At 48.7% G+C, this 24,000-nt stretch overlaps 1 protein-coding gene and 1 long non-coding RNA gene across 3 annotated transcripts in view; one reads left to right on the top strand and one right to left on the bottom strand.

Annotated features, from left to right (window-relative positions):
- LOC144892961 (uncharacterized) overlaps positions 1 to 7,917 on the top strand; it is a 30,663-nt gene extending 22,746 nt beyond the window's left edge. Inside the window, exon 3 of the long non-coding RNA XR_013624110.1 lies at positions 6,878 to 7,917. This is a non-coding gene — a long non-coding RNA (uncharacterized LOC144892961). The remainder of the gene's footprint in view (positions 1 to 6,877) is intronic.
- LOC137431363 (retinoic acid receptor alpha-A) overlaps positions 1 to 24,000 on the bottom strand; it is a 279,676-nt gene that overhangs the window by 112,906 nt on the left and 142,770 nt on the right. The window lies entirely within an intron of this gene.

Genomic DNA, 24,000 nt, shown 5'->3' with positions numbered 1-24,000 from the left:
ACTTGAAGAGCCGCTTTAAGCACTCACTCAAGCAGACGTTACTTACGTTACTTTGCCTTAAGACGTTTTAAAAAGACATTAAAGGCCTTCCACGGTAGGCCATTTAAGTTGTTTGCTGTAAACATGGCCAAGGCTCTCCTGGAGAGTGATCCTTCATTCCTGACTAGCCAACCGTGTTGTTGCCTAGAGACAATATGTTATCGTCGTCTCTGAAAACCTCATTGTGAAACTGATCTCCTGCCAGTGATCACACGAGTCAATGTTCCAAGGACTTGTCTGGGTCTTTAACATAATGGTTCTGCAATGAAATGATCATATCTCCATGTCTAAGTGCTAATGGAGGCTGGTACATAAAACCATGCATACAATTTTAAAGATCATGAGCTTTTCTTCTTAAAGTCAACTTTGTATCCTCAGCACTTTTCCCAGGGTCCAACTGTTTAAAGATAACGGTCTAGCAAAGGGATCTGTGTTGCCTCGATTGGCTTAGTAACTTAGTTTCTGTTTTGGGATAAGGTGATGCCATCAACATGGCAAAACCCATGGATTTGTGATGAAAAAACCCAGTGTATTCCTTGCTATGGGACACTGCTGATGCCCGAATAATGGTTATGAAACCTGTAGATTCTCTGCATACAATTTATCGATAGAGACCAGCAAGCAAATCAGGTTTTTATTTCCCGAAATTGTAAGGTATGCAGGTATGCGCACCCGCCTCACAGGCAGGACGAGCCATCTGTGTTCATCGTCCTTTGGATGGATCTTAAACTGGCCGTCCTGTCTTCTGGCATCAGTTGGTGGATGTTAACTATCCCACGGTGTCGTTCCCAAAGAGTGGCGAGTTATCGCCGGCACCCTGCCAAATTCCAAATTCCTGTCCCGACTGACTTGATACAAAGGTAACGGCAAAGCACCCAGCAAACCTCTCGCCCCTGAACTGCTTCGGCAGCACAAACGCTCTGTAAAGAGCATGGTGGGGCATCGATGATGAGGATGATTGAGGTGCCACCAATTTATTATGTACCGTACACATATGACAGGAGATGGGGAGTTGGACCGGTCTGCATGGGGGAGGATGGGTGTAGGGGCATGTTGTTGATGTACTTCTCCATAGTGCCTGGTGTTGGCTTAGCGGTTAGGGTGCTGGCTTGGGATCCCAGGATTCTGAGCTTGAATCCCGGTTTATTGTTGAATTAACACCAGGGGGTTTGACTCAGCCTATCATCCTTCCGAGGTCGGCCACTCGAGTACCAGCTCACTGGTAATTGCAGCACAAACACGCTTCCAGAGAAATGATGCAAACCAGTGGCCACATGCTGCATATGAAACAACAACAGTGCTCCCCATAAGTATTGGTACAGTGAAATTCCTTATTATTGCTATATACTCAAGAAATGAGGATTTGAGATCAATAGATGAATATGAGGCAAGAGTACAAAAGGTCAGCTTTTGTTTATTGGTATTTCTATGTATTTATATGTTTTACCATTGCAGAACAACAGCACTTTTTATGTTCAGTCCCCCCCATTTTAAGTAAGCAAAAGTTTTTTTGTTTTTTTTGTTTTTTTTGTGTACAAGATCGAGGCTCGTGAAAGAGCTAACATTAATCACACAAAAAGTCAAACCGACACATAAAACACAAAAAATAAGGGGAGAGATAGACAAGATGGGGAGAGAGGGGGGAGGACACAAACACAACATTTGAGAGCAGGGACATCGGGAGAAATGTGGGAGGGGGAGGGCTTGGGGGGAGGTGGGAGAGGTATAAAACATATGAACACTGCAAGGACTTCCAGGAATGAAGTTGTAATTTCAAAAAAAACAACTGTATCTGGGGTGAATTAGCAGGGGTAGAAAAGATCAAGGTTTTCGATGGGGGAAGATAAGAGATGGTGGTGAACAGCTGTTTTAAAGACCTGGAGGGAGGAGTGAGATTGAAGGGAGTGGGGGAGTTTGTTCCAGAGGCGGGAGAAAAGGGGAATGAAAGAGTGAAGGTGAGCAGAGAGCCTAGATTTTGGCAGTTTAACCATAAGAGGGTTGCAGGCAGATCTTGTACGACCTGAAGGAATATTGGGGGTACAGAGCACACAGAGAGCTGGGGGAGCAAGGCCGGAGAGGAGTCGGCAGAAGACGGAAAGACCACCAACCTGCCTGTGGTGAGTGAGTGAAAGGCCCTCGGAGTTGCTTCATTGCAGGAGATTCCAATGATTCTGAAAGCTTTGGTTTCAACAGCGTGAAGCCAAGCTAGGTGTGTGGCAGGAGCACCGGCCCAGAGGGGAGAACAGTATTCCATTGAGCTGTGGATGAAAGCCTTGTATGTGGTGAGGAGCTCATGTGCGCCAAGGAAGGACTTCGCACGACGGAGGATGCCCAGCCGGCGACTGGCTTTGGAGGCCAGGTTGGAAATGTGGTTTTCCCAAGAAAGATCATGGCAGATAGTGAGACCAAAAAGCTTGAACGACAGAACTTCTTGGAGAGGATTGTTGAGAAAGTAGATGGGATGGTTTTCCAGTCAGTCCTTTCGGAGAGACATTGTAAGAGTGTGAGATTTGTCAGGATTGAAAGACATGTTCCACTTGTTTGACCAGTCTGTGATTTTGTTCAGGTCTGTAGAGAGTGAGGAGGCTGCAGACTGCCGATCTGAGGGATGAGGAATGGAGCGGCAGATAGTGGAGTCATCAGCAAAGAGATAGAGAGGATTTTCCAGAGAGTCGGAGAGATCATTGATGAAGACCAGAAATAGCACAGGGCCCAGAACACTACCTTCGGGAACTCCAGCCACAACAGGAAGGGGAGATGAGAGAAATCCATTCAGGGCCACACGTTGCCTACGACCAGAGAGGAAGTCAGCAAGCCATGAGTGGAGATTTCCATGGATATTAGGATATTAGGACTCCGAGGAGGAGAGTTTGGTGAGCAGAGCTGGGTGCCAGACCGTATCGAAGGCACGTGACATGTCAAGTGAGACAGCTCTGATTTCCTGTTTGGCATTGAGGACCTCCATCCATTGTTGAGACAGCAGAAGCAACATGTCCAGAGTAGAATGACCTGGTCTGAATCCAAATTGATGATCAGAGATCAAGCCATTGGAGAAGAGGAAGGATTTGATATCCGAAGCAATGATGGATTCCATGACTTTGCTGATAATTGGAAGCAGGCTGATTGGTCTGTAGTTGCAAGGATCTGTTTTGGCACCTTTTTTGTGTAAAGCAGTAATGTTTGCTGATTTCCAAGATGCTGGCAGGTGACCTTGAGCAAAAGAGAGGGTGAAAAGAACAGAGAGAGGGTGAGATAGAGCGGCAGAGCAGGATTTTAGGACCCGTGGGCTGATGCCGTCTGGTCCAGTTGCAGAATCAGAGTCGAGGTTTGACAAAAACTTCTCCACCTTGTCAGGAGAGAATGTCACAGAGTCCAGGAGCAGTTGGGTTCGACTCGGAAAGGTGGGAACAGAGAGAGATGGGTTTGGGACACAAGATTTTGAGGCAAACACAGAGTTGAGGCATTCGGCTTTGTCACGTGCGGTGTCAACTGTGTAGCCATTTGAGGTAAGGGGGGGATGGGAGGGGGAACAAACACCAGAAACGGATTTGCCCAGATGCCACCAGGATTTGGAGGAAGGAGACAGGTTTGATAGTTCAATCTTGAGTGTGGAGAGATAGTGCTTCCTGGCACTCCTGAGGGTAGACACACACTTGTTCCGAGCTTGGTGGAAGGAACTGAGATTGCCTTCAGTTGGATTTGCCTTCCAAGAGGCAAAGGCAAGTTGTTTCAGGGCAATTGCCTCACCCGAAGATTCATTGTACCATGGATGGGAGGAAGGGTAAGACAACTGAAGACGAGATGGGATAAATCTGTGCATGAGAGAGAGCAGTTTGCTTTGGAAGAATTCCCAGGAAGAATTGATGTCAGAGGCAGTAGAGATGGGAGACCAGTCCAGATGATTAATGGCTGCTTGCAGACCGTGCCAGTCAGCCTGAGTGAAATGCCAAACTCGTCGGCGCTGAGGAGGCTCTCTGAGAATGGCGAGAGAGATGTCCACTTTGACAAGCAGATGATCAGAAGAACCGATTAGAGCAGAAGAAGAGCAGCAGACATTTGCAGGGAAGTTCGTCATAACCAAGTCCAGAAGAGAAGATACTTCATTGACTGAGATCCGTGTCGGGAAATTGACAGATTGTGTCAGTCCCAATGAGTCGCAGAAGTCCTTTGCTGAGGTGCCATGGCTGTTGAGAGAGGAACCCACACCCAGCCAGCTGGCATGATGACAGTTGAAGTCGCCACATATGAGGAAGAGAGAGTTTGGATGAGTTGATAGAAGTTGGTCCATGTTGTCCGACAGCGAAATGTAAATGGAGTCATCACTGTTTGGAGGACGGTACAGAACACATATGAACAAAAGGTGGGAGCGGAGAGGAAGCCGTAGCCAGAGGTACTCCTGGGGGTGGGGTGGAGAGAGGGCAGTGCAAGTATTGGAACAAATCTAAAATTACCCTTTAGCACCCTTTAGAATCACCTTTCGGTCCCTTTAGAATTACCCTTTAGAATTACCCTTGATAAGCCCTTAGAATTACCATTTAGAACCCTCTAGAATTACCCTTTGGTAATTACCCTCTTTAATTACACTTTAGAACCTTTTAGAATTAAACATGGTGGTTTAGAAGGGTTCTTCTTCTTCATTTTCTGATGGATGGATGGAAGGAAGGACATAGCCAAATATTGAAGTGGCGTCACCGCTTAAAATATGATGGAGCACAAACACGTATGATGACGTTTTAAATCAGTCGCTACTGCTGTTTAACACTAAACTGAAAGGGAGGAAAAGCGATGTTCTTGAGGCATTATATGCTTATTGTGTCCCCCACAGACTAACGGACCCGAGCCTAGTTCTACTGTAATCTATATACCCCAGAGAGGATAAAAACATGACCATAACGACAGCTTCCAGAGGGAGGGCATGTACTGTACTAGTCATATAAATGGGGGAATTATCATACTAAATATCTTACTGTTTGTGGGTTTGTTTTACTTCTATGCACTCCCAGCCACTGGATGGAATGGGTTGAAAACAGATAGTTGTACCTGGGGCATGCATGAGAAGTTTTTAGATAGGAATTTTAAAAAATCATACCTTCGATGGCAAACATGTTTTTATATTAACATTATAATAGAACACCATAAAGCAGAGATGCTGAGAATGAAGAACAACTTGAAGATCGACTTTACAAAACAAAATTCCGACTCCCAGGAGTGGCGGAAATCGATATTATAAGTCATAATAAAATGCAGCATAGACATTGTAAAATTGAGGGAATTAACCTGTCCAGAGAAACAGGTTCTTTGCTATAGTTACAAAAAGTGAAACAAAAAAGAAATCTGACTCCTTTAACAGCAGAAAATGTTTGGGTATTCTAGATGCCGGGGATGCATATGTAGGAAGATCCTTACAACTTCGTCGAGATGATCACAAGGGTCAATTGTTTACTGAATTCCAAACAATAATGTAGGTGTTAATAAGTAAATAAAACAGCCCAGGCCACACAAATGCAACATCAGCACGGCACATTCACGAACCCTCGATCTAACCCAATACAACCTAAAACCCTGTTGGCTTTATGACTGGTAGCCTGGCAATGTTCTGTCTGCTTATCTGGCACCTGCCCCCCATAACTATCACCACCCCCAGACCCTCCTACTGTGTGACACACTCCAAGACTGGCACTTATAATTCTGGATATTAAGCTGCATCTGCCAATCTTTTGCCCAATCGATTGCTTTTGCCCTTTTGCCCAGTATCTAGACTTTCCTGAATCTGATTATCCTCCTCTCTGCTATCTACGTTACCTCCAAGCTTTGTGTCATCTGCAAATTTAGAAAGCAGACTCTTAACTCCATGATCAAAACCGTTGATGTAACTTATCTATATTTGTATCTATATTATAATATGCCAGTTTGTCTGTCTGTCCATCCATCTGTCTGTAACATTCTGTTCCACCCATTGGTTGGACAGCTAGCCTGACTCCACCCACAATTTACACACCATGTGTGATGCTTACCGCTATGCGGAATCAAAGACTTGTTCGGAGCTGTCATATTCACAATCGCCATGACCTCCCTATAAGTTTTCCCTTCATTGTAAAATGACCAAAGTGACAGTTGAAAGGGTGCTGATAGGCATCATGGGATTTGTGAAGATTGGCCTCAGTGATGGAGCCAGCAGTCTGTTACCTTATACACCACACAAATAACTATGTGGCATTCCCTCAAGAGGGGATTAAACCCATGTCATATCTTTTCTGCATATTTTGCGGGATTATGGGTTTGGCGGGCGTCTGTGACCGGCCATTACCTGTTCATGGTAAGATGTCTTCCAAATATCTCATGGGATTGTGAGTTGGACAGGTGATTGTGATGGGTGTGGAGGGGATTTGAAGGCTTGAAGTGAGGAAGGGATTGATGCCTTATGTTTAATAGTTTGCCTATGTCTTTTCATATTCCCCTTTGGTCTACTGAGTTATTTTCTCAACTGCTATGCAAAAGCAGCTGTTTGCTCCTATACCGATAAATGTGAGTCGGACTCGTCCTGTTATATTGTACTTAATGTAGACCTTATATGCTTAAGTACACTATGTACCATCCTGCTCAAACACCCTGGTCTCCTCTACAATGCTCTACATTTATTCCCTCCTTATAGTTGTGCTTTTCTCTCGATAAAATACTGTCTTTCACCGAAATATCCGTGGCTATCTTCCATTTTACCTTTGCTATCACGCCTACAAACCCCGGAGCCTTGAATTACTGTCATCCAGTTGGATTGTTCACTAAACAATGTCTCACTTGCAACAACTATGTCATACATCTTCCACATCTTCCACTCCAGCTTCCAGGTCTTCCACTTACACAGAAGGCCTGATGCCCTCGGCCATGGAGGCAGACTGGAAGAGCATGTCCTAGAGTCCATCAAGAAGACTTGAGAAAGACGATGTTCAGCGCGCCACAAACCAAGGGGCTTCCGAAGTGCGAAGACTCTTGCTGTGCACTCATTTGGTTGTGTTGTGCTCACTCTAGCCTCCACTTTGCACTCGCTCGAGTTCTTGTAACTTTGAACCCTATTTGTTTTGCTAGCTCATCCACAAACCTCTACGCTGTATACAAAAAATAGCGACCAAAGTAAGGACAGCTCAAACCAAGCGAGTGCGCACTCCACCACACTGACTCCACAAGAATGACTTCCCTGTGTGTCACATGAGTACTTTACACTTGCTCTGCCATTTCCTCTCAAAGCCATGAGCGAACCGCATGCCACCAACAAGGCTCTACTCCGCAGGTAAAGCCCAGGGGTGATGTGGAGGAGGGAGGGTGTGGGGTGGGCTCGGCCATCTTGTCTATGCTGCACTGTACAAGTCCGGTGTGATTGAAATTTGATACGATGGAAAACTGTGTTTTGGTTTGACACTCCGTGTGTGGAAGGAGGCGAGTATATCCTTCGAAACTGGTGTGGGCTTGAGTATTTTTCTTCTTCTTCTTCTTTTCTTCTCCACTTTTCCTTTAAGGGGGAGGAGTAGGACTATGTGCAGCCCCTCTGCCATGGATCTGCCAGTGAAGAGGGTTGATATAAGCCAGTGAGCGGGGATATTGAGTGTTTTGAGGGTGTCCATCATCATGGGGAGTCATGCAATTATGGCAACCAGAGCTCTGACCATGGTAGAAATGCTTTTTAATATCAATTAAGAATATTGTGAATATTGTATCAGGTAGAACCGTTTGTGAATTTTGTTCAAGTTTGCATTCGGATCAGAGATGGAATGCAGATGTGTTTTCTTTCTAACTTAAAAGGAATGTTACTGCCAGTGACAAACCAGAGAGGACTTAAAGCAGTCGCCATATGGAGCCAATGAATAAACGAAGTTGATATTCTTTTCTTACGACTCTTGAATTTTATTGTTTTGTAAGCTTTTCCTATCTACTTCACTTGAGAAGGAAACCTTTCTGTCTTTGATCATCTCCTTAGAAGTGACATTGCATCAATGTCCAGGAAACGTGAAGCATTGGTCATGAATTACAGTACCACTTGCAAAACATGATTTTGTGGACTTGTTAGCCACAGCAATGTATGAAAATAATCTCCACTCTTATAACATGGAGCAGCAATGTCAGAAGGACACCAGTGACAGTCCTGACAGTATCTACAAATCACATGTGATTCCAGATTAAAGCCAGATTGCCTGACCAGGACAGAGGCTGCAAATGCTCCGTAGCATCTGATAATCTCAGTATTGTGCAAACATTCTGGAGCGTATACAAATCAGCTGAGGGCTCAACAATTACAGATTTCCTCCAAGCTGGCAGTACATCCCAAATATTATTTTAGAACAACAGTTTCTCGTGTCAATATAAACTTTTGCAACTGAATCTGACATGTGACCGCTTCACACTGTGACTTTTAGGTCATGTTCCCTGGTCTTGCCTTGTGAAGATTCCTCCGTGCGGTGTGCAAAAGAGATAATATACAGATGAAGGGAGACGGAGGATGATGCAGTCGGAAAGTTCTTCACTCTTCAGGAGAATGGTATCCGGCTGCATTGAGCCACTTGGAAACAAGTTGAGTTCAAGTTCCTAAAACAACTTCTCCTGTACCTTAGCAGACAGCACAATCATCACTATTGAGTACAGGTAGTATATCCCAACTACGCCTACTGTGATCAGATGTCACCTGTTCGCCTTGACTCAGGTTCAATTGGTTATTGCAGTACTGCACTCCTTCAAATGTACAAAAAGCCTTGGAATAAATAGATGCCGATAACAGGGGAAGCTGCAGTCTGAAGTATATATGTTAAATGTTAGGACCAAATTTTAACTGCATTTGGGATCACAGTCAAACAATGTGATATACCGAGGAGGCCGACATCCTTACTTTCACATATGGGCCTGAAAATAACAGAAACATGTAAAATATGATCCGTCAGCATCTTTTCCAAGCTCTAAATTCATGTCTGAGTCAGATTTTCTCATATCCTACAGGAACGCTGCAAGAAGTAACTGTCCTGTGAACACTTAGGGTAGAAGAATGGCTCCCTTGATATCATGTTTCCTTCTTGCTGTCTGGTTCAAGGTATAATGATTAATCAGTCACTCATGTGCCAAGCTCTATACAGAGTGTCTGTTCTGCCAAAGCAGTTTATTGTCTGCAGTTACAATCCTGGATGGGTTTTCACTCTGGCGTAGGATACTCGACCAAGTCTGCAAGTATTTTGAATTTGTCCAGTGTTTAATTTTGTACAGCATCTTTAACATCCACGAACCGATGTTGGCAGACGGACCGCCCATGTTAACATCCATCCAATGGATGGCACACACATTGACGCTTTTCCCTGCATGTGAAACAACAGAGTGAACATTTAAAGCTGTGCTGAGATTCAAATCCAGACTAGACGTCTCAGAAGAGAGTGCGCATAGCTTCAGGCCATCCTGCTCGCCTTATAATGATTAATGGCGAAGACATGAAGGGTCAAAACTTCAAATAAAGCAGTGCAAAAAGTGTTCACTGTATCATGGAGAACACTGTCCTCATACGCTGGCTGAGCTATCTACACTATTGTGCAGATAAAGGATCCCAACGACAACTTTCACAAGAGTAACGCAGACTCCGATATTACTTTAGATGGGATAGTGATCTTAAGTGTCATGGGTTATCGACGTTAAATGTAAATTGAATGCAGTTTGTGCGTGCCTTTAAAGAAAAAAAAAAGTGAAGATGAGAAATGCTAAAACTTTAGAATAATGACAGGTCTGTGCCCTGAAGGTGACCGATGCAGACCGAGTCCATGGCAGAAAGCACCAGTTAATGGGACAGCCAATGACAAGCTGATTCATAAAACAACCCACAAAATGTTACAGTTCCTTTTGAGCAATATTTTTCATCAATTATATTATTTTTGGTTAGATTATAGAATTGAAGCAGATCCAAGATGATGATTCCAAAGAGGAAAACAACTGTCCTTCGATGGAATTTTGGTAATCTGGTTCTCCATCAATATGTGGTGTATGGGAAGCACTTCCTGGTGGTTTGGTTGCATGGGAGCAACAGGATAACATTTTTGGGTAAAGTTGCTCCAGTTGGACTTTTTCTTCTTTGAAGAGAGACGGGCCATATTTATGGAAGACAATTGTCTGGATAATTTGAAGCTGGAGAGCATGTCATTGATCTCTAATCCCATCTGCGCGTGATCACATTCCTTTGGTAACCACTGATGTGATGCAATATCTCTGTTGTAAATGCAAAACAGTTGCACCAATATGTACAAAAAGATAAACACTTGAAGATGAGTTGTTGTAGATCCCAACAAAAAACGCTCGTCCACACCAAAGTGTGTTTTTGTACTCGTCTTTGAAAAACGGATGTACACTATCTTGTCTTTGAATTATATTGTCTGGGTTTGTATCTCTACCCAGCTTTGAGTCACCCTGGGGGTTTGGATTGAGGGTGATGCATAAATATGTGCATCATCTATTGCAAGTACGTTCCCTGCCAACATTGGTCGTTGGTGGACATTAAAGATCCCACAGATGTCATTTACGAAGTTTGGGCAAACTACCTATTTTTGGCATTGTGCCCAAATTCTAAATTCTCACAACTTTCAGTTCAATGTCAGGTTTAGCCAGCCGGCTTTTGAAAGACTTGGGCCAGAAATGTTCCCCGGGCTGACCTCACAAGAAGGTGGCAAAAATTGTGGCTGTTACGGAAGTACTACCCAGGTAGTAGTAGTCTGTGTTTAACAATTTAAAAATATATATTTTAAAGTAAAGACAATTTCATGTGAAATGAGCTTTCTTATGATTAAATGAAATTACCCTCATGATATCATCATGTTAACTATTTTAAATGCCTTCAGAGTAATGATTACCTTACATTATAAAAACTACCTTTCCAAAGTAAAGGGTAGAGCGTTAATTATAATACAAATATGGGGTAAAAAGAGGTAAATTAAAACTAGTTCCCTTTCAGTAAAACCAAGAGTTTTTCTGCTTTACGGATTAGCATTTGGGATGGACTCCAAAATGAAAAACCTGGCATGAACCCTCAATTTATCAGCAACCCTAATGTCTCCAACCATCTCTTCATCAACGTTGAGTCCTCCTTTTAAAATGAACTTCCATGCCTTTTAAAATGCTCCTGAATTTTTTGCCGCGTCGCAGACGCTGCTCATAGAGTGCCCTCTGCTGTTGTTGTTGTTGTTGTTCTTCTTGTTCTTCTTGTTCTTGCAGAGAAGACAAAACCTCAAAGCTCCACCCATTCTGGGAACCATAGCTCCACCCATTGTGGGAGAGGCTTCATATAAACAAATATCCACCATTTTATTAACTCGCATAGCTTTGAGGCCTGTTTTGTAGGCCCGTGGTGTCTTCCTCTCTCACACAGTTTTATTTCAAATCAAATTCGATATATCATTTCATTTTTCACAGTCGCTAACATAGTTTTAGACTCGGTTGAAAAAAAACGGGAAGAAAATCCGATGAAAGTTGCCCCTTATAGAACGAAATGAATTCTCAAAGGCCTGTAACTTCAAGTCCATTGAGATATATATTTTTTAAATCGCGGCATGGTCAGTCATACACCACCCGAAATAAGAGACGGGAAAATGCCGAGATATATATTGTTACAGATACGACTTTGATGGTATGGTGGGCCGAGCGGGATGGCCGCCGTATCCGCACAAATTACCACAAATTACCCGACTATACTCGACGTTGACGAGCCGCGCTATGCTGGCTCAATAGGAAAGAGAAGACACCCGGCTGGATTATAATGACACAATACGACACCGGGGGTTCAGTTCTCAAGTATATTCGTACGGAAAAAGGTTAGATTACAACTACAAGAGGGAAACATAGGAAGGTGGGCACTTAGACACAACCTTATATTAACCCTAGACAGACCACAGATAAACGGGACAACGCTGACTCACACGGGATTTGATGGCAAGGAAAACGGCAGTCGATGGCTCAGGTGCACCTGGCTCAGGGACAGAATCACGTACGGTGGTGTCCAGCAGATGCGGGGAGGTCGCTCAGCGCTCGTGGGTCGCGACTTTGGTGGAGATGCCGGGGAGGTCGCTCAGCGCTCGGGAGGGTGGCGTCTTGTCCTTCCAAGCTCGGGGCGCATCTCACGTCACGTCCGGCGCGGGGCCGCGTATATCCGGCGGGGAGTCACGCCCTCGCTCGTTAGCTCCGCCCCATATGGCATCGGCCCATGGCTTCTCATTGGGTGCGGGGGTTACCGGCTCCGCCCTTGACGAGGGGCCGACAGGGAGCCCCCTTCTGGGTAACCCCGTCGAGCACATGTTCAATGGCGGCCAACCGAGCCGGAGTGAGGACGCAAAGCCGCTGTTGTTGTGGTTGTTGTTGGAGCTTGAGATGATGGGAAGAGATGCGGGGAGGTATGGGAAGGTCCTAAACTTCCTAACAGGTGCCATATAATCACATTCTGGTGCAACGAAGAGTCATAATTAATGGAAACAAGTCCTTAACTGACATAGATTAAGAATAACTAGCAAGATGTCCTATAATTGTCTACGTGTGGTGCGGGGGACCTGGGCACGACATTTAATGGGGGGATGAAGGGGAAGATCGGCTCTAATGGGTGTTGTTTACAGACAATGGGACTAGGGAATGGGGTAAGGGAGAGTTGGGGAGTATCGGAGAAAATAGGGGAATATTTACAAGCGGATATGGAGGCCAAATTCCATATTCGCAACATTGCACCCTTCTCTACCCTCGGGGCGTCCCGACCCGATAAATTTTTACCTACTTTAGTGTGGCACGCAATGTAGTTCCCTCTACTATTAACTCTACCCTGAGTGCGACAGTTTTACAGATATTCACAAATGAGTAAATATGTCCCCCTGCGACGTTGCACCCTTCTCCTCACAGAAACACACCCACAGGATAACCGAATCCGGAAAGAATTCTCAAACTAAACATACAGCCGGTAGGGAGCATTATTTACAAGACTACGCTGCTATTTACACTACGATCCAGGACCTGTTTTTGGAGGAACACATGCAGATGTTATGCATAGAGAGAGCGCGCTTGCCAACATCGATACACCAACCCACGAGTGCTCTGTGGCCGACGGCCTTTAATAACGTGCAGAGCACCCTTCCCGCGCATCAAAAGCACCACCCCACCACCAATCGGTGCAGTCACCATTGTTCATTGGAATAAAAATAACTTCAACAACCCCTAACCCTGCAGGTGTCTCTTGCTCTTCTTGTGGTGCACTTGGTGGTGTTAACTATTAGTGGTTCACCTGTATGGCATAGGTGCCACGTTGATCCATAGGTCCATCCCCGGGTGGTGCTTGGCCGCAAACGAACTGCGGTCCATTGTGGGTGGCCACAAACATTGCGGTCCATATGGTGTACCGATCCAGGCAGCGAACAGCGAAAGTGCAGGCCCACAACTGCGCAGCCAGCACCTCTCTCTCCTCTCTCTCTACCCCAAAGCCAGATCCTCGGAGGTGGGAGACAAAAGAAGCAGACAAGTGAGTAAGGTGGTAAGGGCGCAAAAGTGCACGCAATGTAAGGTAATGCACACTGGGGGCACATGGGAACCAGGTGAGACAGGTACGTTCCTATCGTACGCCCCCCCCCCCCACCAGGTAACCTACATGGCCCCTCCCTTACCCCTTACTGTATCCACACAACACAACACTACCCATAAACATCTACTTTACAAATCAACAAACATCCCTACTGTCTTCCCCGTTCCTCCCATATACCAAATTCGTCTTCTCTCCCTCCTAACCAATCAAATTTGCCATTTTCAACTCTCATCAAAATTTGCCATCTCCAACTCAACATCATAATTTGCTATCACCAATTCATCATCAGTCCCTCCTAGGGAGGGAGAGATGGAATCACCCCAATGTCTCATCCACGTCGTGATGCGTCTCACAAATCCTCACAGCAATTCTCATTTCCTGCAACAGAACAAAGAAAACACAGGTGTGGAGTCATCATCATCACCTCAGGTAAGTGGCTGCGTATGGTGCGACAGGTTCATCAATCCTAACTATCTCCTAAATGACTTTAACAACTTTACACTACCCGGGGGCTTTCTCCGGCCAAACCATTGGCCCTCTTACACTATGGGTTCTAAAAACCAATTCCCATTGGCCAAACTGTGGTGCTCTTCAATTTGGGGTCTCACTCCCCCGATTCATCTCCCGGTGCCCTCGTACAATTTCTGGGCTGCGACGTGTACCTCTCCCAGTGGGTCTACCCACCTGCACACCTCCACCACTGCAGTTGCCTCCGAGCTTACCTGCTCCTTACCCTAACCTAACTAACTGGGGCAGGCCCTCTGGCTCTCTCCCCACTCCGTGCCCTCTCTGGCACTGGGCTGCCCGATCCACACCCGGGATCCTCAGGCACCCACTCACAACTACCGGCTCCCAGAGCCCACCTGCGGCCTCACCTGGCCGACATCCTCACAGTGGTGGAGTGCTCAACCAACTACACACACTAACAGGCTACACGCCCAGCCATTTCCACAACACTAATGCACCCATTCACAACACCATTCTGCAACCGCACCACAAATGCCAATATCCAACCACAATTTACCTGCACCCTCTACCTAACACTTACACTACCCGCCCCGGGTACTCGTGAAAGGGGTCCACTCTTCCCCCATCCACACCTTCGCACCATGCACACCACTCCGTACCACTTACTCCAACTTTCTCCACACACCTGTACCTGCACACCTGTGCTCTCACACCTGGTGCCACCTGCACCCTTCTCTCCCCAAGCGCATTCGCGCTGATCCACACACTCACTACTCATACACTACTCCACACACCTGTCCAGTTGCACACCTGTGCAATCACACCTGTTCAATCCTCACACACACAGCATCATCTCAGCTAACTACTCCCTTCTGAAACTTGCGCTTCCCAGTCGTCCCTTTAAACTATTGCGCTCCCACGTCATTATCATCCATACTAATCTACCTGCGTCCCCACTACAGGTATCAGTCACTAACTAAACTTAACGTTACCTAATGTCATCTTCGCTAGATCCCTACACACCATATCCTAACCCACCCGGGCTAGTTTTCACTGCCATACACCCCATAAGCTATTGCTCCTTTGCCCCACCATGGGAAGGGTGGCAGGGATGCCACCCTCTCCCACCGGGCCTATCGCTCCTCAATCCCCCAGTCCTCTGGCACTAATAAGCCCCCCCTTATTCAGAGGTACTGGGTCCCGCCTCGGCATCTAAAGCCGAGGCAATCCACGGGGGCGCCTGCTCGCCGGTGTAAGGTCTTACCCGGTCGGCGTGGACGATCCGAGGGAGGGCTCGTGGCCCCATTTTGATCTTAAAGACCACGTCACAGATTTGCGACAGGACGACTCCTGGGCCTTGCCAGGGGGAGGTGAGTTTTGGGCACCTTCCCTTCCGCCTCCGGGGATTAAAGAACCAAATCTTCATCCCCGGAGCGTATTGACTCCCCTGGCTCCGGTCGTCGTACCTGCGCTTCATCTTTTCCCCCGCCAGATGGAGTTGGCGGCGGGCGAAGGCATGGACTAGCTCCATGCCTTCCTCTAGGTGACGTGCGTACCCCTCCCTCGGCGGGTTAACCACTGTGTCTGGCACGGGACCGCATAGCAAGTCGGCGGGAGCCCGTAACTCCCGCCCATACATAAGCAACGCTGGACTGCATGCGGTGGCCCCGTGCTGGCTGGTTCGGTAGGCCATGAGCAAGTAAGGGAGATGTTCGTCCCAGTCATCCTGACGGGTGGTGGTGAACAGTGCCAGTTGTTGGATTAGAGTTCGATTGAATCTTTCCACCATCCCGTCAGATTGAGGTCTTAAAGGCGTTGTTCTGGTTTTCCGAATTGACAGGAGACTGCACACATCTTTTAGCAATTTGCTCTCAAAATTTCGTCCCTGGTCGGTGTGCAACTCCTGTGGAATCCCATGCCGGCACACAAATCCTTCCACGAAGGCCTGCGCTACCACCCCTGCTTCTTGGTTGGGGAGGGCGTAGGCCTCCGGCCACTTGGTGAAATAGTCCATTACAACGAGGATATACTTATTACCTTGGCGGGTGCGGGGCAGCGGTCCTAGAATATCCATAGCCACCCGCTCAAGGGGGGCCCCCACCTGATGTAATTGAAGGGGGGCCCTCATCCTCCGTGCTGGTCCCTTTTTGGCAGAACAGGCGTCGCATCTCCGACACCAGTCCTGTATGTCGCGCCCCATATTCACCCAATAGAACCTCCGGCGGACCCGAGATATTGTCTTTGTCCTGCCCAAATGGCCGCCGGAGCGGGTACCATGCACCTGTTGCAATATGACGTTCTTGAATTTGTCAGGGACTATCACCAGCCAGGAAGTTCGATCAGAGGGAACCTCCACCCACTTGCGATACAAGATGTTGCCTTTCAATTCCAGGGTCTGCCACTGAGCCCAATATGCCTTTGTTTGTGCCCCGAGGGGGGTGACCTCTTCCCCCTTTGGTCTTTGCCCCAATTTGACCCATTGGAACACCGGCCCCAGAACAGGATCCTCCTGCTGGGCCGTGCTCCAAGCCAACTCTCCAAATTCCTCGTCCGCGGTTAGTGGCAAAATTGGCCCTCTCACCCGGGTTGCCCGGACGACGAGAATCGGGGCGGAATCGCCCAATTGCTCCCTCTCCTCGTGTCTCGCACAAAATTTACAGTTTTCCCCCAGACAAGGACGCCGAGAGAGTGCGTCCGCATTACCATGGGCCTTCCCGGCCCTATGGGCCACATCAAAATCGTACTGCTGCAACTTTTCCAACCACCTTGCAATTTGGCCCTCCGGTTCCTTGAACCGAAGGAGCCATTGCAAGGAGGAATGGTCAGTTCTAACCAAAAATTTCCGCCCGTACAAGTACGGGTGGAAATGGTTCATGGCAGCCAGCATAGCCAATAACTCTTTGCGAGTGACGCAATAATTTCTCTCGGGCCTACTTAAGGCCCGACTATAATAACCAATCACTCTCTCCACGCCCTCCTGTGTCTGAGACAAAACTGCGCCCAATCCTTCCTGGCTCGCATCCGTGTCCAGGGTAAATGTCCCGTCACTAGTGGGGTAAGCTAGAAGGGGTGCGGATGTTAGACACCCCTTCAATTTTTGGAAGGCCTCGTGGCACTCCCGTGTCCAATTAAATCGCGTCCCCTTCTCCGTAAGCCGGTGGAGGGGACGGGCCAACTCCGCAAATTTCGCCACAAAGCGCCGGTAGTAGGAGCAGAGTCCCAAAAATCCCCGCACCTCTTTGATGGTACGTGGTGCGGGCCACTCCTCTACCGCTTTAATTTTGTCTGGGTCTGTTTTTACCCCCTCGCGGCCAATCACGTGACCTAGATAGGCCACCTCTCTTGCAAACAAAGTGCACTTACTCGGGTTCAGCTTCAACCCTGCCTGTCTGAGGCACCCGAACACCTGGTCCAAATTAGCTAGTGCCTGGGGGAACGTTTGGGCATGTACCAGGACGTCATCCAGGTACACCAGGCATGATTGCCATGGCATGCCGCCTAGTACATGCTCCATCAATCTCTCAAAGGTGGCGGGGGCGTTACACAAACCAAACGGCATCACAGTAAACTGATACAGTCCCTTACCTGTGGAAAATGCCGTTTTCTCCTTCCCTGCCCTATCCATCTCCACCTGCCAATACCCACTCTTGAGGTCCAAAGTTGTGAACCAATTTGAGCCCGCAACGGCATCGAGGGTGTCATCAATCCTTGGCAGGGGATATGAGTCCTTGAGTGTCACGTTGTTTAGCTGGCGATAGTCCACGCAGAACCGCGTGGTCCCATCCTTCTTTTTGACCAGCACAACAGGTGACATCCAAGGACTTCCCGAGGGCTCGATCACACCTGCGTCGAGCATTTTTGCAACCTGCTCGTCAGCTTCCGCCCTCTTGCTCCAAGGGAGCCGTCGGGCGGCCTGACGAATAGGCCGGGCCTCACCGGTGTGGATCTGATGTTTCACCAGGCCCGTACGTCCAATATCCTCGGTGGACAAGGAGAAGAGGTCCAAATGGGACCCAACCAGTTTGTGTAAGGCCTCCCTCTGGGTACCTCCCAACTCTACGCTGCTACGATTTACCATCTCGCAAATGGGATCGGGCCAATTCCTACTTGTCATTGAAGGCTCCCCCCGGGGTCGGCTCGGCTGGACGTTCTCGCCCCTCACTGTCGCGACTTCCTCAACGGGGGTGCAGCCAGCTACCCTCGTGCCCCTTACTATAGTGCGTGGTTCTGTACTCATATTTATTACTCGGACGGCCACTACCGGTCCGTTCGTTTTTACAAGGGTGCGGCCCACGATTAAACCCGGTATGGACTGCGCTGCCGCCGGTTCGACCAGGCCGCAGGACTCCTGCCATGTTGGGCGAGCTGCCCATCGGGCCGGCACTATCGCCTCGGCCCTTGGGGGGATGGTCACGGCCTCGGAAGCCTCCAGCTCCGCTCTCTCGGCCGTGCTCACTCCCCCTAACGGCAGCTCTTCTACTCCCACCTGCAGGATCCCCCGGCACAAGTCGATTTTACAACCGCTGGCAGTCAACAGGTCCAACCCTATTAAACATGGGTCGCACACCTCCGCCACCCAAACATCTATCTCCCTCCTTACCGACCCTAACTTGAGGGTCACAGAACCACGCCCTATGATCGGGGCCGTTACCCCGGTAGCAAGCTGCAAACTATAATTTTGCAGGCGCTGGATCTTATCCCAGCCACCTGCACTCGAATCAAGGACCACAGGGCTGATGATCGTGGCGCTAGCTCCTGTGTCCACTACGGCGTCTACCCCCACGCCGGCAATTTTGCATCTAATTGTCAGGCTACCGGTTCCAATTTGGCCACAATAAATGACCTGTCGCGTCAATGAGGGCTCTCCTCCATCCTCTGCTGCCGAACACCGCCCTACGTGCCCGACACCTTCTAGTTTCCCGGGGTCTGGCGGGGGGGTGTCTGGGGTCGGCTAACCCGCTCCCCCCTGGGCGGAGTTGAGGACCTCAACTGCCGGGGATCATCCCGGCGCGCGTTTCGACAGTGCCGCGCCAGGTGACCCAGGCGGTTGCAGGTATAGCACCTCACCTGGTAAGGTGCTTGCCTCCGGAATTCCAAATTCCCCCCCCTGTAGGTCCGAATTGGATTACCCGCTCGTGGTCCACCGCGGGCCACCTCCGGGGCCGCCTGCCATGGTCCAGGTCCTGCCAGGCGCTGGTCCACCAGCCTCCGGACCATGCCCGCCAGGTCAGGACCCACGTCGGGGGCGGGCCCCCTAAGGGGTCCGCCCTCCATCGGGGGTCCCATCTGGCGGACCGCCATTGCGAGACGCTCGCCCCCCCGGGCCAGGGGCCTCGCTGCTTCCCAACGGGCCGCAGCGTCAGCCGCCTGGCTCAGAGTCTGCGGGCGCCACATGGCGAGCTGTTGCCGGAGCTCAATATCCGGGAGGGCCTGGATAAAATGGTCCAGCGCCAGGCTTTCCCGGGAATCCGCTGCCATGCTAGCATGTGCGATCCCCACTGCGCGGCGAATGTCGTGGGCAAGTTCCCCGATGGCTTCCTGGGGCTTGCGCTTTCGCAGCGCGAGCTGAGCTTTAACAAGCTCGCTCTGCTGTTCTATTCCAAATCGATTAATTAGGGCGTCGCGGAGGGCTGGCAGGGTGAGAGCACCCGCTGGTAATGCCGTCAGCACCTCCGCCGCCGCGCCGCGCAATGCGGCCACCAGGTGTACTCCACCTTCGTCCTCACCCCAACCGTTACCCTTACACACACAGTCGAACTGCGCCAGGTACGCGCGTAGATCACTCTTGCCGTCATACGGCGCGAGTGGGACCTTGTGGGACCACCTCGTATGCGAGTCGTTGCCCGCCGGCCGGACCCCGTGCGTCGCCCCTTGCGGGGTCAGCGCGGGGCCGAACCGGCCGGGCCCCCACAGTACATTACCCCCAAGGGGCTCTCGTGCCTCCCCGGTCCCTCCAACAACTACCCCTGTTGGTGTCGATGCATGGGTCACACCTCCGCAACCCGCTACCCATTCCATACCACCACAACCTTGCTCACCCACACCTCGCACCTCTCGTTCCATACCCTCCGGACCAGCCATACACCTCACTCTTGGCCTCTCACGAACATCCGGGTCTATCTCGACCCCCAAGCTTATTAAATCACCTGGCGCATCATACGCACGACCATATTGGTCACCACTTACACCGGGTCCTCTTTCTCTTCGCTTCTCCTCCATCACCTGCGAATCCCTCATCCGGTTAATGAGCACATCATCACGATCCGAACACAGACTTTGGACCAATTCTTTTACTTCCTCCTTTATCTCTTTCTTATCCTCTCTCCGTCGCTTCTTAATTTCGCTCACCCCTTCTTCCACTTCTTCTAATTTTTGCTTCATCTCCTTCATCTCTTCGTGCGCCCCTTTAAGTTCTTCCTCTAACTCCACTTTATTTTTTTCTATGTGCTCCCGCACCTCCCGCTCTTTAACCTCCATTACCTCTACCACCTTGTCCATTTTCCTCGTCAGGTCCTCATGTACCGTCTGGCACTCTTTTTTAATTACCCCTACGTCCTTTTTCATCTCCTTCTGTGTCGATTTTAAACCCTCTATTACCGCTGTGTTCTTCTTTACCTGGTCCCCCAACTCCTTTTGTCCCACTGTCAGTTGTTCTACTCCCAGCGTCAACTCCTCTATACCACCTTGCAATTTTACAGTCCCCTTTCTCACCTCCTTCTCCATGCGCTCCTTACAGTGCTTCACCTCCTCGCGCACTCCTCCGACCTCCTCACTCACTCCTCTTCTGATCTCCTCTCCCATCACTTGCATCTCCTGCCCAGATGCCACCCTCATCTGCTCCATTTCCTCCCTGTGAGCATCCAGTTTGGTTTCTACCCCCATTCTGACCCCCTCTATCTGCTGCTCCATTTGTTTAACTTCCCTTTCCGCTTGGTCCCTCATGTCCCTCAATTTGCCTTCCATACTGTTTTCTAACCCCTCTAACCCATTTTTCACTCCCTCTATCTGATTCTCCTGGGCAGCCATTCTATTTTCTACCCCCTCTAACCCCTTTTGCATCCCTTCCATTTGATTCTCTTGAGCGGCCATTCTGTTTTCTACCCCCGTTAACCCATTTTTCACTTCTTTTATCCCGTTGTCTAACCCCTCAAAATTATTGTCTAACTTCTCACTGGTACCCCTCGCTTCGTCCCTCATTACCCCCATTTGCTCACTCTGAGCATCCATCCGGTTCCCCATTACCCCCAATTGCTCACTCTGAGCATCCATCCGGCCCTCCAATCGCTCACTATTCTGGGCCATAAGGGCCTTCATTTGTATGAAAAAAAGGCCCCAATCCATCGGGGGCGCTGCCACGGTCGCTGGCGCGGTGATCAGCGAGGCGCCATTTTGCGCGCCCGCTTCTTCGTGCGTGACGGCGCTATTTTGCGAACCTGCCGCCCTCACTGCTTCGCTCTCCTCCTGTCCCTCATTTTGGTCCTGGATCGACCCTACCTCACTCTCCTTTACCGGACCCCAGCCGTCTTGATCCGCCATAGCGCGACTTTCAAAACTCGGTTTTTATTTTTTTTTATTTTCGTAAAACTAATTGAAATTTCGCCGTTATAATTTCGCGCGGGAAACGCGCTCCGAATCGATTTTCCCTCCCAAAATTTGGGCCTAACTAATTTAGTCCCGGGTTCGAATTCCACTCCTCGACACCAATTGTTACAGATACGACTTTGATGGTATGGTGGGCCGAGCGGGATGGCCGCCGTATCCGCACAAATTACCACAAATTACCCGACTATACTCGACGTTGACGAGCCGCGCTATGCTGGCTCAATAGGAAAGAGAAGACACCCGGCTGGATTATAATGACACAATACGACACCGGGGGTTCAGTTCTCAAGTATATTCGTACGGAAAAAGGTTAGATTACAACTACAAGAGGGAAACATAGGAAGGTGGGCACTTAGACACAACCTTATATTAACCCTAGACAGACCACAGATAAACGGGACAACGCTGACTCACACGGGATTTGATGGCAAGGAAAACGGCAGTCGATGGCTCAGGTGCACCTGGCTCAGGGACAGAATCACGTACGGTGGTGTCCAGCAGATGCGGGGAGGTCGCTCAGCGCTCGTGGGTCGCGACTTTGGTGGAGATGCCGGGGAGGTCGCTCAGCGCTCGGGAGGGTGGCGTCTTGTCCTTCCAAGCTCGGGGCGCATCTCACGTCACGTCCGGCGCGGGGCCGCGTATATCCGGCGGGGAGTCACGCCCTCGCTCGTTAGCTCCGCCCCATATGGCATCGGCCCATGGCTTCTCATTGGGTGCGGGGGTTACCGGCTCCGCCCTTGACGAGGGGCCGACAGGGAGCCCCCTTCTGGGTAACCCCGTCGAGCACATGTTCAATGGCGGCCAACCGAGCCGGAGTGAGGACGCAAAGCCGCTGTTGTTGTGGTTGTTGTTGGAGCTTGAGATGATGGGAAGAGATGCGGGGAGGTATGGGAAGGTCCTAAACTTCCTAACAGGTGCCATATAATCACATTCTGGTGCAACGAAGAGTCATAATTAATGGAAACAAGTCCTTAACTGACATAGATTAAGAATAACTAGCAAGATGTCCTATAATTGTCTACGTGTGGTGCGGGGGACCTGGGCACGACATTTAATGGGGGGATGAAGGGGAAGATCGGCTCTAATGGGTGTTGTTTACAGACAATGGGACTAGGGAATGGGGTAAGGGAGAGTTGGGGAGTATCGGAGAAAATAGGGGAATATTTACAAGCGGATATGGAGGCCAAATTCCATATTCGCAACAATATATTTTGTTTAAATCGCGGCATGGTCAGTCATACACCGCCTGAAATAACAGACGGGAAAATGCCGAGATATATTAAAAATTCGTCGCCACACACGGGAAATTGCCGAGATATATTTTCACTTTGCACAAAAATAACATCAAGTAATCGAATCAATAGGAATGTCCTGTGCCTATAACATCGACGTTATAGGCACAGCTGCATCTAGGCATTGTGTAACATCGACGCGGCTTTTGTTTTAATTAAAACTTTTTGTACTTGTTCGTTTTAACCTTGTACCATTGCTGATGGAAGTTCTTGAAATTTTGTGGAAGGTTTCCAATCTGTTTCTTCAAAAGTTTTATCCTGTCTGGTGCAGTGTTGTCGGGATCACATGTCACGTGCTGTGGATACCCCACTTACTTCTTTGGGTGACTTAAGTAAGTTTATAGGCAGGTTTTAATAAAGTGGATAGCCTGATCTGGGCTTAATGGTTAAGGTGACTGCCTTAAGATCTTAGGGTCCTGGGTTCGAGCCCCTGTCATGCAGCCGATAAGAACTCCAGGTGGGTTGACTCAGCCTGTCATCCCTCCGAGGTTGGCAAAATGAGCACCAGCTTACTGGTAATGGGGGGTACTGCAAAAATGGCATAGCCGTGCCACCAGAAATGATGCAACCAGCAGCCATAAGCCACATACAAAATAATAAAGTGAATACATTGAAGAAACCATATAATTATAGTTTCTGGGTTTATAAAGTGCGAGCAGGGGTGTCCGGTGTTGCCCTGTGCTGTTATAATCTTGTCTAATTCTCGAATTTTGAACAAATCAAATTTTGGGGTTTTCCCCCCCTTTTTTGTGTGAGCCTAAAACACTTACCTAAACCCACTAATGAATGGGGTCGGGGATCATTTAATATTTCCTTCCACATAGCTACAAAGGGTGAGGCACGAAAGAACGATTTAAAAAATTAAAAGTAATTCCAACTTGTTATTACACACTTTTATTTAACTTTATCTGAACTTTGTTTGTCCCATTTCTAATCTTTGAGCCGTTCGTTTTTAAAGGTTCCATACGTCCTAAAGAGCTGAAATTTGGCCCACGGTCCTCTTTTCTGGTACATTTTCATCCATCAAATTTTAATTTT

The sequence above is a fragment of the Myxine glutinosa genome, chromosome 7 (assembly GCF_964187855.1).
Source record: "Myxine glutinosa chromosome 7, kmMyxGlut1.1, whole genome shotgun sequence".
Taxonomy (NCBI): Eukaryota; Metazoa; Chordata; class Myxini; order Myxiniformes; family Myxinidae; genus Myxine; species Myxine glutinosa.
Note: the sequence above shows the minus strand (reverse complement) of the source record. Positions and strands in the feature narration are given on the sequence as shown.